Source organism: Aotus nancymaae, unplaced genomic scaffold, assembly GCF_030222135.1.
Source record: "Aotus nancymaae isolate 86718 unplaced genomic scaffold, 86718_ANA_hifiasm-v0.15.2.pri h1tg000099l, whole genome shotgun sequence".
NCBI lineage: Eukaryota > Metazoa > Chordata > Mammalia > Primates > Aotidae > Aotus > Aotus nancymaae.
In genome coordinates, this window is record NW_026988514.1 from 1,323,661 (window position 1) to 1,340,825 (window position 17,165).

Genomic DNA, 17,165 nt, shown 5'->3' on the forward strand with positions numbered 1-17,165 from the left:
CCTAGTATCGATCACGAATTCAGACACCTTAACTTCGGGCTAGCAGGCATTTTAGGACTTTAGAAATCTGGCGTACTGTGCATTCTAGAATTCCACCACATTCCGATTCTAGAATGCAGACATTTGCTGCTTCTAGAAATCAGACACCCTGAGTTCCGGAATATGGACATTGAATGAATCTCGATTTCAGACACGCAATGATTCTAGAATTTGGCCACCCTGAAATTGCAGAACTCAGCCGTCAATTGATTCTAGAACCCAGAATCTTTCAGAACGGTAGAATGCTGACCTGGTAGCACTCTGGACGTCAGACAGCTTAACTTCCGCCTAGAAGGAATTTTAGGACTTTAGAATGCTGCCATGCTGTGCATTCTAGAATACAGACACTAGGTTCTTCTGGAATTCAGACACCCTGAGTTCCGGAATGTGGACATTGAATGACTCTCGAGTTCAGAGTTGCATGGATTCTAGAGTTTGGCCAACCTCACATTCCAGAACTCAGCCGTCCATTGATTCTAGAACCCAGAATCTTTCAGATTGGTAGAATACTGACCTAGTAGCATTATGGACGTCAGACATCTTAACTTCCGGCTATCAGGCATTTTAGGAGTTTAGAAATTTGCCGTGCTGTGCATTCTATTATTACGACACATTGCGATTCTAGAATGCAGGCATTTGGTGCTTCTGGAATTCAGACACCCTGAGTTCCGGAATGTGGACATTGAATGACTCTTGAGTTCAGAGACGCAAGGATTCTAGAGTTTGGCCACCCTGACATTCCAGAACTCAGCCGTCCATTGATTCTAGAACCCAGAATCTTTCAGAACGGTAGAATACTTACCTAGTAGCATTCATGACTTCAGATACATTAACGTCCGGCTAGCAAGCATTTTAGGACTTTAGAATCCCGCCGTGCTGTGCATTCTAGAATTCCACCACATTCCGATTCTAGAATGTAGACATTTGGTGCTTCTGGAATTCAGACACCCTGAGTTCCGGAATGTGGACATTGAATGATTCTCGAGTTCAGACACGCAAGGATTCTAGACTTTGGCCACCCAGTCATTCCGGAACTCAGCCGTCCATTGATTCTACGACCCAGGATCTTTCAGAATGGTGGAATACTGACCTAGCAGCATTCTGGATGTCAGAGACCTTAACTTCCGGCTAGCAGGCATTTTAGGACTTTAGAATTTCGCCGTGCTGTGCATTCTAGAATTCCGCCACATTCCGATTCTTGAATGCAGACATTTGGTGCTTCTGGAATTCAGACACCCTGAGTTCCGGAATGTGGACATTGAATGACTCTCGAGTTCAGAGACGCAAGGATTCTAGAGTTTGGCCACCCTGACATTCCAGAACTCAGCCGTCCATCGATTCTAGAACACAGAATCTTTCAGAAAGGTAGAATACTGACCTAGTAGCATTCATGACTTCAGACACATTAACAGCCGGCTAGTAGGCATTTTAGGAATTTAGAATTCCACCGTGCTGTGCATTCTAAAATTCCATCACATTCCGATTCTGGAATACAGACATTTGGTGCTTCTGGAATTCAGACACACTGAGTTCCGTAATGCGGACATTGAATGATTCTCGAGTTCAGACATGCAAGGATTCTAGAGTTTGGCAACCCTGACATTCCGGAACTAAGCCGTGAATTGACTCTAGAATCCAGATTCTTTCAGAACGGTAGAATGCTGACCTAGTAACATTTCGGACGTCAGACACCTTAACTTCCCGCTGGCAGGGATTTTAGTAGTTTAGAATTCCGCGGTGCTGTGCATTGAAGAATTCCACCACATTCCGATTCTAGAATGCAGACATTTGGTTCTTCTGGAATTCAGACACCCTGAGTTCCGGAATGTGGACATTGAATGACTCTTGATTTCACAGACGCAAGTATTCTAGAGTTTGGCCATCCTGACCTTCCGAAACTCAGCCGTTCATTGATTCTAGAACCCAGAATCTTTTAGAACGGAAGAATGCTGACCTAGTAGGATTCTGGACGTCAGACACCTTAACTTCCAGCTAGCAAGCATTTTAGGACTTTAGAATTCTGACCATGCTGTGCATTCAAGAATTCCACCACATTCCGATTCTAGAATGCAGACACTTGGTGCTTCTGGAATTCAGACACCCTGAGTTCCGGAATGTGGATATTGAATGACTGTCGAGTTCAGACACGCAAGGATTCTAGAGTTTGGCCACACTGACATTCCAGAACTCAGCCGTCCATTGATTCTAGAAACCAGAATCTTTCAGAATGGTAGAACGCTGACCTAGCAGCATTCTGGACGTCAGACACCTTAACTTCTGACTAGAAGGCATTTTAGTACTTTAGAATTCAACCATGCTGGTCATTGTAGAATGCAGACACTTGGTTCTTCTGGAACTCAGACACCCTGAGTTCCGGAATGTGGAAATTGAATGACTCTCGAGTTCAGACATGCAAGGTTTCTCAAGTTTGGCCACCCTAACATTCCAGAACTCAGCCGTCCATTGATTCTAGAAACCAGAATCTTTCAGAACGGTAGAATGCTGACCTAGTAGCGATCACGAATTCAGACACCTTAACTTCCGGCTAGCAGGCATTTTAGGAGTTTAGAATACCGCCGTGCTATGCATTCTACAATTACGCCACATTCCGATTCTCGAATGTAGACATTTGGTACCTCTGGAATTCAGACACCGTGAGTTCTGCAATGTGGACATTGAATGACTCTTGAGTTCAGAGACGCAAGGATTCTAGAGTTTGGCCACCTTGACATTCCAGAACTCAGCCCCCCATTGATTCCAGAACCCAGAATATTTCAGAACGGTAGAATACTGAGCTAGTAGCATTCAGAACTTCAGACACCCTAACTTCGGGCTAGCAGGCATTTTATGACTTTAGAATTCCGCCGTGTTGTGCATTGTAGAATTCCACGACATTCCGATTCTAGAATGCAGACATTTGGTTCTTCTGGAATTCAGACACCCTGAGTTCCAAAATGTGGACATTGAATGACTCTCGAGTTCACAGACGCAAGAATTCTGGAGTTTGGGCACCCTGACATTCTGGAACTCAGTCGTCCATTGATTCTAGAACCTAGAATCTTTCAGAATGGTAGAATGCTGACCTGGTAGCATTCTGGACGTCAGACACCGAAACTTCCGGCTAGCAGGCATTTTAGGACTTTTGAATTTTGCCGTGCTGTGCATTGTGGAATTCCACCACATTCTGATTCTGGAATGCAGACACTTGTTGCTTCTGGAATTCAAACACCCTGAGTTCCGGAATGTGGACATTGAATGATTCTCGAGTTCAGACACGCAAGGATTCCAGAGTTTGGCCATCCTGACATTCCAGAATTCAGCCGTCCATTGATTCTAGAACCCAGAATCTTTCAGAACGGTAGAATGCTGACCTAGTAGCATTCTCGACATCAGACACCTTAACTTCCAGCTAGCGGGCATTTTAGGAGTTTAGAATTCCACCATGATGTGCATTCTAGAATTCCACCGCATTCCGATTCTAGAATGCAGACATTTGGTACTTCTGGAATTCAGACACCCTGAGTTTCGGAATGTGGACATTGAATGACTCTCGAGTTCAGACACGGAACGATGCAAGAGTTTGGCCACCCTGACATTCCGGAACTCAGTCGTCAATTGATTCTAGAACCCAGAATCTTTCAGAACGGTAGAATGCTGACCTAGTAGCATTCTGGACGTCAGACAGCTTAACTTCCGCCTGGAAGGCATTTTAGGACTTTAGAATTCTGCCGTGTTGTGCATTCAAGAATTCCACCACATTCCGATTCTAGAATGCAGACATTTGGTGATTCTGGAATTCATACACCCTGAGTTTCGGAATGTGGACATTGAATGACTCTCGAGTTCAGACACGGAACGATGCTAGAGTTTGACCACCCTGACATTCCGGAACTCAGCCGTCCATTGATTCTGGAACCCAGAATCTTTCAGAACGGTAGAATACTGAGCTAGTAGCCTTCAGAACTTCAGACACCTTAACTTCCGGGTAGCAGGCATTTTAGAACTTTAGAATTCCGCCATGCTGTGCATTGTAGAATTCAACCACATTCCGATTCTAGAATGCAGACAATTGGTGTTTCTGGAATTCAGACACGCTGAGTTCCGGAATGTGGACATTGAATTACTCTTGATTTCCCAGATGCAAGGATTCTAGAGTTTGGCCACCCTGACCTTCCGGAACTCAACCGTGCATTGATTCTAGAACCGAGACTCTTTTAGAACGGAAGAATTCTGACCTAGTAGGATTCTGGACGTCAGACACCTTAACTTCCCGCTGGCAGGGATTTTAGTAGTTTAGAATTCCGCGGTGCTGTGCATTGAAGAATTCCACCACATTCCGATTCTAGAATGCAGACATTTGGTTCTTCTGGAATTCAGACACCCTGAGTTCCGGAATGTGGACATTGAATGACTCTTGATTTCACAGACGCAAGTATTCTAGAGTTTGGCCATCCTGACCTTCCGAAACTCAGCCGTTCATTGATTCTAGAACCCAGAATCTTTTAGAACGGAAGAATGCTGACCTAGTAGGATTCTGGACGTCAGACACCTTAACTTCCAGCTAGCAAGCATTTTAGGACTTTAGAATTCTGACCATGCTGTGCATTCAAGAATTCCACCACATTCCGATTCTAGAATGCAGACACTTGGTGCTTCTGGAATTCAGACACCCTGAGTTCCGGAATGTGGATATTGAATGACTGTCGAGTTCAGACACGCAAGGATTCTAGAGTTTGGCCACACTGACATTCCAGAACTCAGCCGTCCATTGATTCTAGAAACCAGAATCTTTCAGAATGGTAGAACGCTGACCTAGCAGCATTCTGGACGTCAGACACCTTAACTTCTGACTAGAAGGCATTTTAGTACTTTAGAATTCAACCATGCTGGTCATTGTAGAATGCAGACACTTGGTTCTTCTGGAACTCAGACACCCTGAGTTCCGGAATGTGGAAATTGAATGACTCTCGAGTTCAGACATGCAAGGTTTCTCAAGTTTGGCCACCCTAACATTCCAGAACTCAGCCGTCCATTGATTCTAGAAACCAGAATCTTTCAGAACGGTAGAATGCTGACCTAGTAGCGATCACGAATTCAGACACCTTAACTTCCGGCTAGCAGGCATTTTAGGAGTTTAGAATACCGCCGTGCTATGCATTCTACAATTACGCCACATTCCGATTCTCGAATGTAGACATTTGGTACCTCTGGAATTCAGACACCGTGAGTTCTGCAATGTGGACATTGAATGACTCTTGAGTTCAGAGACGCAAGGATTCTAGAGTTTGGCCACCTTGACATTCCAGAACTCAGCCCCCCATTGATTCCAGAACCCAGAATATTTCAGAACGGTAGAATACTGAGCTAGTAGCATTCAGAACTTCAGACACCCTAACTTCGGGCTAGCAGGCATTTTATGACTTTAGAATTCCGCCGTGTTGTGCATTGTAGAATTCCACGACATTCCGATTCTAGAATGCAGACATTTGGTTCTTCTGGAATTCAGACACCCTGAGTTCCAAAATGTGGACATTGAATGACTCTCGAGTTCACAGACGCAAGAATTCTGGAGTTTGGGCACCCTGACATTCTGGAACTCAGTCGTCCATTGATTCTAGAACCTAGAATCTTTCAGAATGGTAGAATGCTGACCTGGTAGCATTCTGGACGTCAGACACCGAAACTTCCGGCTAGCAGGCATTTTAGGACTTTTGAATTTTGCCGTGCTGTGCATTGTGGAATTCCACCACATTCTGATTCTGGAATGCAGACACTTGTTGCTTCTGGAATTCAAACACCCTGAGTTCCGGAATGTGGACATTGAATGATTCTCGAGTTCAGACACGCAAGGATTCCAGAGTTTGGCCATCCTGACATTCCAGAATTCAGCCGTCCATTGATTCTAGAACCCAGAATCTTTCAGAACGGTAGAATGCTGACCTAGTAGCATTCTCGACATCAGACCCCTTAACTTCCAGCTAGCGGGCATTTTAGGAGTTTAGAATTCCACCATGATGTGCATTCTAGAATTCCACCGCATTCCGATTCTAGAATGCAGACATTTGGTACTTCTGGAATTCAGACACCCTGAGTTTCGGAATGTGGACATTGAATGACTCTCGAGTTCAGACACGGAACGATGCAAGAGTTTGGCCACCCTGACATTCCGGAACTCAGTCGTCAATTGATTCTAGAACCCAGAATCTTTCAGAACGGTAGAATGCTGACCTAGTAGCATTCTGGACGTCAGACAGCTTAACTTCCGCCTGGAAGGCATTTTAGGACTTTAGAATTCTGCCGTGTTGTGCATTCAAGAATTCCACCACATTCCGATTCTAGAATGCAGACATTTGGTGATTCTGGAATTCATACACCCTGAGTTTCGGAATGTGGACATTGAATGACTCTCGAGTTCAGACACGGAACGATGCTAGAGTTTGACCACCCTGACATTCCGGAACTCAGCCGTCCATTGATTCTGGAACCCAGAATCTTTCAGAACGGTAGAATACTGAGCTAGTAGCCTTCAGAACTTCAGACACCTTAACTTCCGGGTAGCAGGCATTTTAGAACTTTAGAATTCCGCCATGCTGTGCATTGTAGAATTCAACCACATTCCGATTCTAGAATGCAGACAATTGGTGTTTCTGGAATTCAGACACGCTGAGTTCCGGAATGTGGACATTGAATTACTCTTGATTTCCCAGATGCAAGGATTCTAGAGTTTGGCCACCCTGACCTTCCGGAACTCAACCGTGCATTGATTCTAGAACCGAGACTCTTTTAGAACGGAAGAATTCTGACCTAGTAGGATTCTGGACGTCAGACACCTTAACTTCCAGCTAGCAAGCATTTTAGGACTTTAGAATTCTGACCGTGCTGTGCATTCAAGAATTCCACCACATTCCGATTCTAGAATGCAGACACTTGGTGCTTCTGGAATTCAGACACCCTGAGTTCCGGAATGTGGACATTGAATGACTCTCGAGTTCAGACACGCAAGGATTCTAGAGTTTGGCGACTCTGACATTCCGGAACTCAGCCGTCCATTGATTCTAGAACCCAGAATCGTTCAGAACGGCAGAAAACTGAGCTAGTAGCATTCAGAATTTCAGACAACTTAACTTCCGGGTAGCAGGCATTTTAGGACTTTAAAATTCCACCAGGCTGTGCTTTCAAGAATTTTGCAACATTTCAATTCTAGAATGCAGACATTTGGTGCTTCTGGAATTCAGACACCCTGAGTTCCGGAATGTGGACATTGAATGATTCTCGAGTTCAGACACGCAAGCATTCTAGAGTGTGGCCATCCTGACATTCCAGAACTCAGCCATCCATTGATTCTAGAACCCAGAATATTTCAGAACGGTAGAACGCTGACATAGTAGCATTCTGGACGTCAGACACCTTAACTTCCGGCTAGAAGGCATTTTAGGACTTTAGAATTCAACCGTGCTGTGCGTGCTACAATTCCGCCAAATTCCGATTCTGGAATGCAGACATTTGGTGCTTCTGGAATTCAGACACCCTGAGTTCCGGAATGTGGATATTGAATGACTCTCAAGTTCAGACACGCAGGGATTTTAGAGTTTGGCCACCCAGACATTCCGGAACTCAGACCCCCATTGATTCTAGAACCCAGAATCTTTCAGAACGGTAGAATACTGAGCTAGTAGCATTCAGATCTTCAGAGACCTTAACATCCGCCTAGCAGGCATTTTAGGACTTTAGAATTCAACCGTGCTGTGCGTGCTACAATTCCGCCAAATTCCGATTCTGGAATGCATACATTTGGTGCTTCTGGAATTCAGACACCCTGAGTTCCGGAATGTGGACATTGAATGACTCTCAATTTCAGACACGGAAGGATTCTAGAGTTTGGCCACCCTGACATTTTGGAATTCAGCCGTCCATTGATTCTAGAAAACAGAATCATTCAGAACGGTAGAATACTGAGCTAGTAGAATTCAGAACTTCAGACACCCTAACTTCATGCTAGCAGGCATTTTATGACTTTAGAATTCCGCCGTGTTGTGCATTGTAGAATTCCAACACATTCCGATTCTAGAATGCAGACATTTGGTTCTTCTGGAATTCAGACACCCTGAGTTCTGGAATATGGACACTGAATGACTCTCGAGTTCACAGACGCAAGAATTCTAGAGTTTGGCCACCCTGACATTCTGGATCTCAGTTGTCCATTGATTCTAGAACCTGGAGTCTTTCAGAATGGTAGAATGCTGACGTGGTAGCAATCTGGACGTCAGACACCTTAACTTCGGGCTAGCGGGCATTTTAGGACTTTTGAATTTTACCGTGCTGTGCATTGTGGAATTCCACCACATTCCGATTCTGGAATGCAGACATTTGTAGCTTCTGGAAATCAAACACCCTGAGTTCCGGAATGTGGACATTGAATGTCTCTCGAGTTCAGACACGCAAGGATTCCAGAGTTTGGCAATCCTGACATTCCAGAAGTCAGGTGTACATTGATTCTAGAACCCAGAAACTTTCAGAACGGTAGAATACTGACCTAGTAGCATTATGGACGTCAGACATCTTAACTTCCGGCTATCAGGGATTTTAGGAGTTTAGAACTTTGCCGTGCTGTGCATTCTAGTATTCCGACACATTGCAATTCTAGAATGCAGACATTTGGTGCTTCTGGAATTCAGACACCCTGAGTTCCGGAATGTGAACATTGAATGACTCTTGAGTTCAGAGACGCAAGGATTCTAGAGTTTGGCCACCCTGACATTCCAGAACTCAGCCGTCCATTGATTCTACAACCCAGAATCTTTCAGAACGGTAGAATACTGAGCTAGTGGCATTCAGAACTTCAGACACCCTAACTTCGGGCTAGCAGGCATATTATGACTTTAGAATTCCGCCGTGTTGTGCATTGTAGAATTCCACCACATTCCGATTCTAGAATGCAGACATTTGGTTCTTCTGGAATTCAGACACCCTGAGTTCCGGAATGTGGATATTGAATGACACTCGAGTTCACAGACGCAAGAATTCTGGAGTTTGGCCAACCTGACATTCTGGAACTCAGTAGTCCATTGATTCTAGAACCTAGAATCTTTCAGAATGGTAGAATGGTGACCTGGTAGCAATCTGGACGTCAGACACCTTAACTTCCGGCTAGCAGCCTTTTAGTACTTTTGAATTTTACCGTGCTGTGCATTGTGGAATTACACCACATTACGATTCTGGAATACAGACATTTGTTGCTTCTGGAATTCAAACACCCTGAGTTCCGGAATGTGGACATTGAATGACTCTCGAGTTCAGACATGCAAGGAGTCTAGAGTGTGGCCATCCTGACATTCCAGAACTCAGCCATCCGTTGATTCTAGAACCCAGAATCTTTCAGAATGGTAGAACGCTGACCCAGTAGGATTCTGGACGTCAGACACCTAAACTTCCAGCTAGAGGGCATTTTAGGACTTTACAATTCCGGAATGCTGGGCATTGTAGAATGCAGACACTTGTTTTTTCTGGAATTCAGTCACCCTGAGTTCTGGAATGTGGACACTGAATGACTCTCGAGTTCAGACACGCAAGGATTCTTGAGTGTGGCCACCCTGACATTCTAGAACTCAGCCGTGCATTGATTCTAGAAACCAGAATCTTTCAGAACGGTAGAATGCTGACCTAGTAGCGATCACGAATTCAGACACCTTAACTTCGGGCTAGCAGGCATTTTAGGACTTTAGAAATCTGGCGTACTGTGCATTCTAGAATTCCACCACATTCCGATTCTAGAATGCAGACATTTGCTGCTTCTAGAAATCAGACACCCTGAGTTCCGGAATATGGACAATGAAGGAATCTCGATTTCAGACATGCAAGGATTCTAGAATTTGGCCACCCTCGCATTGCAGAACTCAGCCGTCAATTGATTCTAGAACCCAGAATCTTTCAGAACGGTAGAATGCTGACCTAGTAGCACTCTGGAAGTCAGACAGCTTAACTTCCGCCTAGAAGGAATTTTAGGACTTTAGAATGCCTCCATGCTGTGAATTCTAGAAAACAGACACTAGGTTCTTCTGGAATTCAGACACCCTGAGTTCCGGAATGTGGACATTGAATGACTCTCGAGTTCAGACACGCAAGAATTCTAGAGTTTGGCCACCCTCACATTCCAGAACTCAGCCGTCCATTGATTCTAGAAACCAGAATCTTTCAGAACGGTAGAATGCTGACCTAGTAGCATTCTGGACGTCAGACACCTTAACTTCCGGCTAGAAGGCATTTTAGGACTTTAGAATTCCACCATGCTGGTCATTGTAGAATGCAGACACTTGTTTCTTCTGGAACTCAGACACCCTGAGTTCCAGAATGTGGACATTGAATGACTCTCGAGTTCAGACATGCAAGGATTCTCGAGTTTGGCCACCCTAACATTCCAGAACTCAGCCGTCCATTGATTCTAGAAACCAGAATCTTTCAGAACGGTAGAATGCTGACCTAGTAGCGATCACGAATTCAGACACCTTAACTTCGGGCTAGCAGACATTTTAGGACTTTAGAAATCCGCCGTACTGTGCATTCTAGAATTCCACCACATTCCGATTCTAGAATGCATACATTTGCTGCTTCTAGAATTCAGACACCCTGAGTTCTGGAATACAGACATTGAATGAATCTCGATTTCAGACATGCAAGGATTCTAGAGTTTGACCACCCTGACATTCGGGAACTCAGCCGTTCATTGCTTCTAGAACCCAGAATCTTTCAGAATGGTAGAATGCTGACCTAGTAGCGTTGTGGACTTCAGACACCTTAACTTCCGGCTAGCAGGCATTTTAGGACTTTAGAATAGCGCCGTGCTATGCATTCTAGAATTCCGCCACATTCCGATTCTCGAATGTAGACGTTTGGTACTTCTGGAATTCAGACACCGTGAGTTCTGCAATGTGGACATTGAATGACTCTTGAGTTCAGAGACGCAAGGATTCTAGAGTTTGGCCACCTTGACATTCCAGAACTCAGCCCCCCATTGATTCCAGAACCCAGAATATTTCAGAACGGTAGAATACTGAGCTAGTAGCATTCAGAACTTCAGACACCCTAACTTCGGGCTAGCAGGCATTTTATGACTTTAGAATTCCGCCGTGTTGTGCATTGTAGAATTCCACGACATTCCGATTCTAGAATGCAGACATTTGGTTCTTCTGGAATTCAGACACCCTGAGTTCCAAAATGTGGACATTGAATGACTCTCGAGTTCACAGACGCAAGAATTCTGGAGTTTGGCCACCCTGACATTCTGGAACTCAGTCGTCCATTGATTCAAGAACCTAGAATCTTTCAGAATGGTAGAATGCTGACCTGGTAGCATTCTGGACGTCAGACACCGAAACTTCCGGCTAGCAGGCATTTTAGGACATTTGAATTTTACCGTGCTGTGCATTGTGGAATTCCACCACATTCTGATTCTGGAATGCAGACACTTGTTCCTTCTGGAATTAAAACACACTTTGTTCCGGAATGTGGACATCGATTCTCGAGTTCAGAGACGCAAGGATTCCAGAGTTTGGCCATCCTGACATTCCAGAATTCAGCCGTCCATTGATTCTACAACCCAGAATCTTTCAGAACGGTAGAATGCTGACCTAGTAGCATTCTCGACATCAGACACCTTAACTTCCAGCTAGCGGTTTTTTTCGGAGTTTAGAATTCCACCATGATGTGCATTCTAGAATTCCACCACATTCCGATTCTAGAATGCAGACATTTGGTACTTTTGGAATTCAGACACCCTGAGTTTCGGAATGTGGACATTGAATGACTCTCGAGTTCAGACACGGAACGATGCTAGAGTTTGGCCACCCTGACATTCCGGAACTCAGCCGTCAATTGATTCTAGAACCCAGAATCTTTCAGAACGGTAGAATGCTGACCTAGTAGCATTCTGGACGTCAGACAGCTTAACTTCCGCCTGGAAGGCATTTTAGGACTTTAGAATTATGCTGTGCTGTGCATTCTAGAATTCCGTCAAATTCCGATTCTCGAATGCAGACATTTGGTGCTTCTGGATTTCAGACACCCTTAGTTCCGGAATGTGGACATTGAATGTCTCTCCAGTTCAGACACGCAAGTATTCTAGAGTTTGGCCAACCTTACATTCTGGAACTCAGCCGTCCATTGATTCTAGAACCCAGAATATTTCAGAACGATTAAATGCTGACCTAGTAGCATTCTGGACGTCAGAGACCTTAACTTCCGGGTAGCAGTCATTTTAGGAGTTTAGAATTCCACTGTGCTGTGCATTCTAGAATTCCACCACATTCCGATTCTAGAATGCAGACATTTGGTGCTTCTGGAATTCAGACACCCTGAATACCGGAATGAGGACATTGAATGACTCTCGAGTTCAGACACGCAAGGACTATAGAGTTTGGCCAACCTGACATTCTGGAACTCATCCGTCCATTGATTCTAGAACCCAGAATCTTTCAGAACGGTAGAATGCTGACCTAGTAGCATTCTGGACGTCAGACACCTTAACTTCCGGCTAGAAGGCATTTTAGGACTTTAGAATTCCGCCATGTTGTGCATTCTAGAATTTCACCACATTCCGATTCTAGAATGCAGACATTTGGTGTTTCTGGAATTCAGACACCCTGAGCTCCGGAATGTGCACATTGAATGACTCTAGAGATCAGACACGCAAGGATTCTAGAGTTTGGCCATGCTCATATTCTGGAACTCAGCCGTCCATTGGTTCTACAACCCAGAATCTTTCAGAACGGTAGAATGCTGACCTAGTAGCATTCTGGACCTCAGACACCTTACCTTCCGACTAGCAGGCATTTTAGGACATTAGAATTCCGCCAGGCTGTGCATTCTAGAATTCTGCCACATTTTGATTCTAGAAGGCAGACAATTGGTTCTTCGGGAATTCAGACACCCTGAGTTCCGGATTGTGGACATTGAAGGACTCTCGAGTTCAGACACGCAAGCATTCTACAGTTTGGCCACCCTGACCATCCGGAGCACAGCCGTACATTGATTTTAGAACCCAGAATCTTTCAGAATGGTAGAATGCTGACCTAGTAGCATTCTGGACGTCAGACACATTAGCTTCCGGCTAGCAGGCGTTTTAGTACTTTAGAATTCCGCTGTGCTATGCATTCTAGAATTCCGTCAAATTCCGATTCTCGAATGCAGACATTTGGTGCTTCTGGAATTCAGACATCCTTAGTTCCATAATGTGGACATTGAATGTCTCTCGAGTGCAGGCACGCAAGTATTCTAGAGTTTGGCCAACCTTACATTCTGGAACTCAGCCGTACATTGACTCTAGAACCCAGAATATTTCAGAACGATTAAATGCTGACCTAGTAGCATTCTGGACGTCAGACACGTTAACTTCCAGGTAGCAGGCATTTTTTGACTTTAGAATTCCGCCGTGCTGTGCATTCTAGAATTCCACCACATTCTGATTCGAGAATGCAGACATTTGGTGCTTCTGGAATTCGGATGCCGTGAATTCCAGAATGGGGACATTGAATGACTCTCGAGTTCAGACAGTCCAGGATTATAGGGTTTGGCCAACCTGACATTCTGGAACTCATCCATCCATTGATTCTAGAACCCAGAATCTTTCAGAACGGTAGAATGCTGACCTAGTAGCATTCTGGACGTCAGACACCTTAACTTCCGGCTAGCAGGCATTTTAGGACTTTAGAATTCCGCCATGCTGTGCATTCTAGAATTTCACCACATTCCGATTCTAGAATGCAGACATTTGGTGTTTCTGGAATTCAGACACCCTGAGCTCCGTAATGTGCACATTGAATGACTCTCGAGATCAGACACGCAAGGATTCTAGAGTTTGGCCATGCTGACATTCTGGAACCCAGCGGTCCATTGGTTCTAGAACCCAGAATCTTTCAAAACTGTAGAATGCTGACCTAGTAGCATTCTCGACCTCAGACACCTTACCTTCCGACTAGCAGGCATTTTAGGACGTTAGAATTCCGCCAGGCTGTGCATTCTAGAATTCTGCCACATTTTGATTCTAGAAGGCAGACAATTGGTTCTTCGGGAATTCAGACACCCTGAGTTCCGAATTGTGGACATTGAAGGACTCTCGAGTTCAGACACGCAAGCATTCTACAGTTTGGCCACCCTGACCATCCGGAGCACAGCCGTACATTGATTTTAGAACCCAGAATCTTTCAGAATGGTAGAATGCTGACCTAGTAGCATTCTGGACGTCAGACACATTAGCTTCCTGCTAGCAGGCGTTTTAGTACTTTAGAATTCCGCTGTGCTATGCATTCTAGAATTCCGTCAAATTCCGATTCTCGAATGCAGACATTTGGTGCTTCTGGAATTCAGACATCCTTAGTTCCATAATGTGGACATTGAATGTCTCTCGAGTGCAGGCACGCAAGTATTCTAGAGTTTGGCCAACCTTACATTCTGGAACTCAGCCGTACATTGACTCTAGAACCCAGAATATTTCAGAACGATTAAATGCTGACCTAGTAGCATTCTGGACGTCAGACACGTTAACTTCCAGGTAGCAGGCATTTTTTGACTTTAGAATTCCGCCGTGCTGTGCATTCTAGAATTCCACCACATTCTGATTCGAGAATGCAGACATTTGGTGCTTCTGGAATTCGGATGCCGTGAATTCCAGAATGGGGACATTGAATGACTCTCGAGTTCAGACAGTCCAGGATTATAGAGTTTGGCCAACCTGACATTCTGGAACTCATCCATCCATTGATTCTAGAACCCAGAATCTTTAAGAACGGTAGAATGCTGACCTAGTAGCATTCTGGACGTCAGACACCTTAACTTCCGGCTAGCAGGCATTTTAGGACTTTAGAATTCCGCCATGCTGTGCATTCTAGAATTTCACCACATTCCGATTCTAGAATGCAGACATTTGGTGTTTCTGGAATTCAGACACCCTGAGCTCCGTAATGTGCACATTGAATGACTCTCGAGATCAGACACGCAAGGATTCTAGAGTTTGGCCATGCTGACATTCTGGAACCCAGCCGTCCATTGGTTCTAGAACCCAGAATCTTTCAAAACTGTAGAATGCTGACCTAGTAGCATTCTCGACCTCAGACACCTTACCTTCCGACTAGCAGGCATTTTAGGACGTTAGAATTCGGCCAGGCTGTGCATTCTAGAATTCTGCCACATTTTGATTTTAGAAGGCAGTCAATTGGTTCTTCGGGAATTAAGACACCCTGAGTTCCGGAATGTGGACTTTGAATGACTCTCGAGTTCAGACACGCAAGGATTCTAGAGTTTGGCCACCCTGACATTCCGGAACTCAGCCGTCCATTGATTCTAGAACCCTGAATCTTTCAGAATGGTAGAATGCTGACCTAGTAGCATTCTGGACGTCAGACACATTAACTTCCGGCTAGCAGGCGTTTTAGTACTTTAGAATTCCGCCAGGCTGTGCATACTAGAATTCCGTCAAATTCCGATTCTCGAATGCAGACATTTGGTGCTTCTGGAATTCAGACACCCTTAGTTCTGGAATGTGGACATTGAATGTCTCTCGAGTTCAGACACGCAAGTATTCTAGAGTTTGGCCAACCTTACATTCTGGAACTCAGCCGTCCATTGATTCTAGAACCCGGAATATTTCAGAACGATTAAATGCTGACCTAGTAGCATTCTGGACGTCAGACATCTTAACTTCCGGGTAGCAGGCATTTTAGGAGTTTAGAATTCCGCCATGCTGTGCATTCTAGAATTCCACCACATTCTGATTTGAGAATGCAAACATTTGGTGCTTCTGGAATTCAGACACCATGAATTCCGGAATGTGAACATTGAATGACTCTCGAGTTCAGACACGCAAGGATTCTAGAGTTTGGCCAACCTGACATTCCGGAACTCATCCGTCCATTGATTCTAGAACCCAGAATCTTTCAGAACGGTAGAATGCTGACCTAGTAGCATTCTGGACGTCAGACACCTTAACTTCCGGCTAGCAGGCATTTTAGGACTTTAGAATTCCGCCATGCTGTGCATTCTAGAATTTCACCACATTCCGATTCTAGAATGCAGACATTTGGTGTTTCTGGAATTCAGACACCCTGAGCTCCGGAATGTGCACATTGAATGACTCTCGAGATCAGACACGCAAGGATTCTAGAGTTTGGCCATGCTGACATTCTGGAACTCAGCCGTCCATTGGTTCTAGAACCCAGAATCTTTCAGAACGGTAGAATGCTGACCTAGTAGCATTCTGGACCTCAGACAACTTACCTTCCGACTAACAGGCATTTTAGGACTTTAGAATTCCGCCAGGCTGTGTATTCTAGAATTCTGCCACATTTTGATTCTAGAATGCAGACAATTGATTCTTCGGGAATTCAGACACCCTGAGTTCCAGAATGTGGACATTGAATTACTCTCGAGTTCAGAGACGCAAGGATTCTAGTGTTTGGCCACCCTGACATTCCGGAACTCAGCCGTCCATTGATTCTAGAACCCAGAATCTTTCAGAATGGTAGAATGCTGACCTAGTAGCATTCTGGACGTCAGACACATTAACTTCCGGCTAGCAGGCGTTTTAGTTCTTTAGAATTCCGCAGTGCTGTGCATTCTAGAATTCCGTCAAATTCCGATTCTCGAATGCAGACATTTGGTGCTTCTGGAATTCAGACACCCTTAGTTCCGGAATGTGCACATTGAATGTCTCTCGAGTTCAGACACGCAAGTATTCTAGAGTTTGGCCAACCTTACATTCTGGAACTCAGCCGTCCATTTGTTCTAGAACCCAGAATATTTCAGAATGATTAAATGCTGACCTAGTAGCATTCTGGACGTCAGACACGCTAACTTCTGGGTAGCAGTCATTTTAGGACTTTAGAATTCCGCCGTGCTGTGCATTCTAGAATTCCACCACATTCGGATTCTAGAAGGCAGACATTTGGTGCTTCTGGAATTCAGACAACATGAATTCCGGAATGTGGACATTGAGTGACTCTCGAGTTCAGACACGCAAGGATTCTAGAGTTTGGCGAACCTGACATTCTGGAACTCATCCGTCCATTGATTCTGGAACCCAGAATCTTTCAGAACGGTAGAATGCTGACCTAGTAGCATTCTGGACGTCAGACACCTTA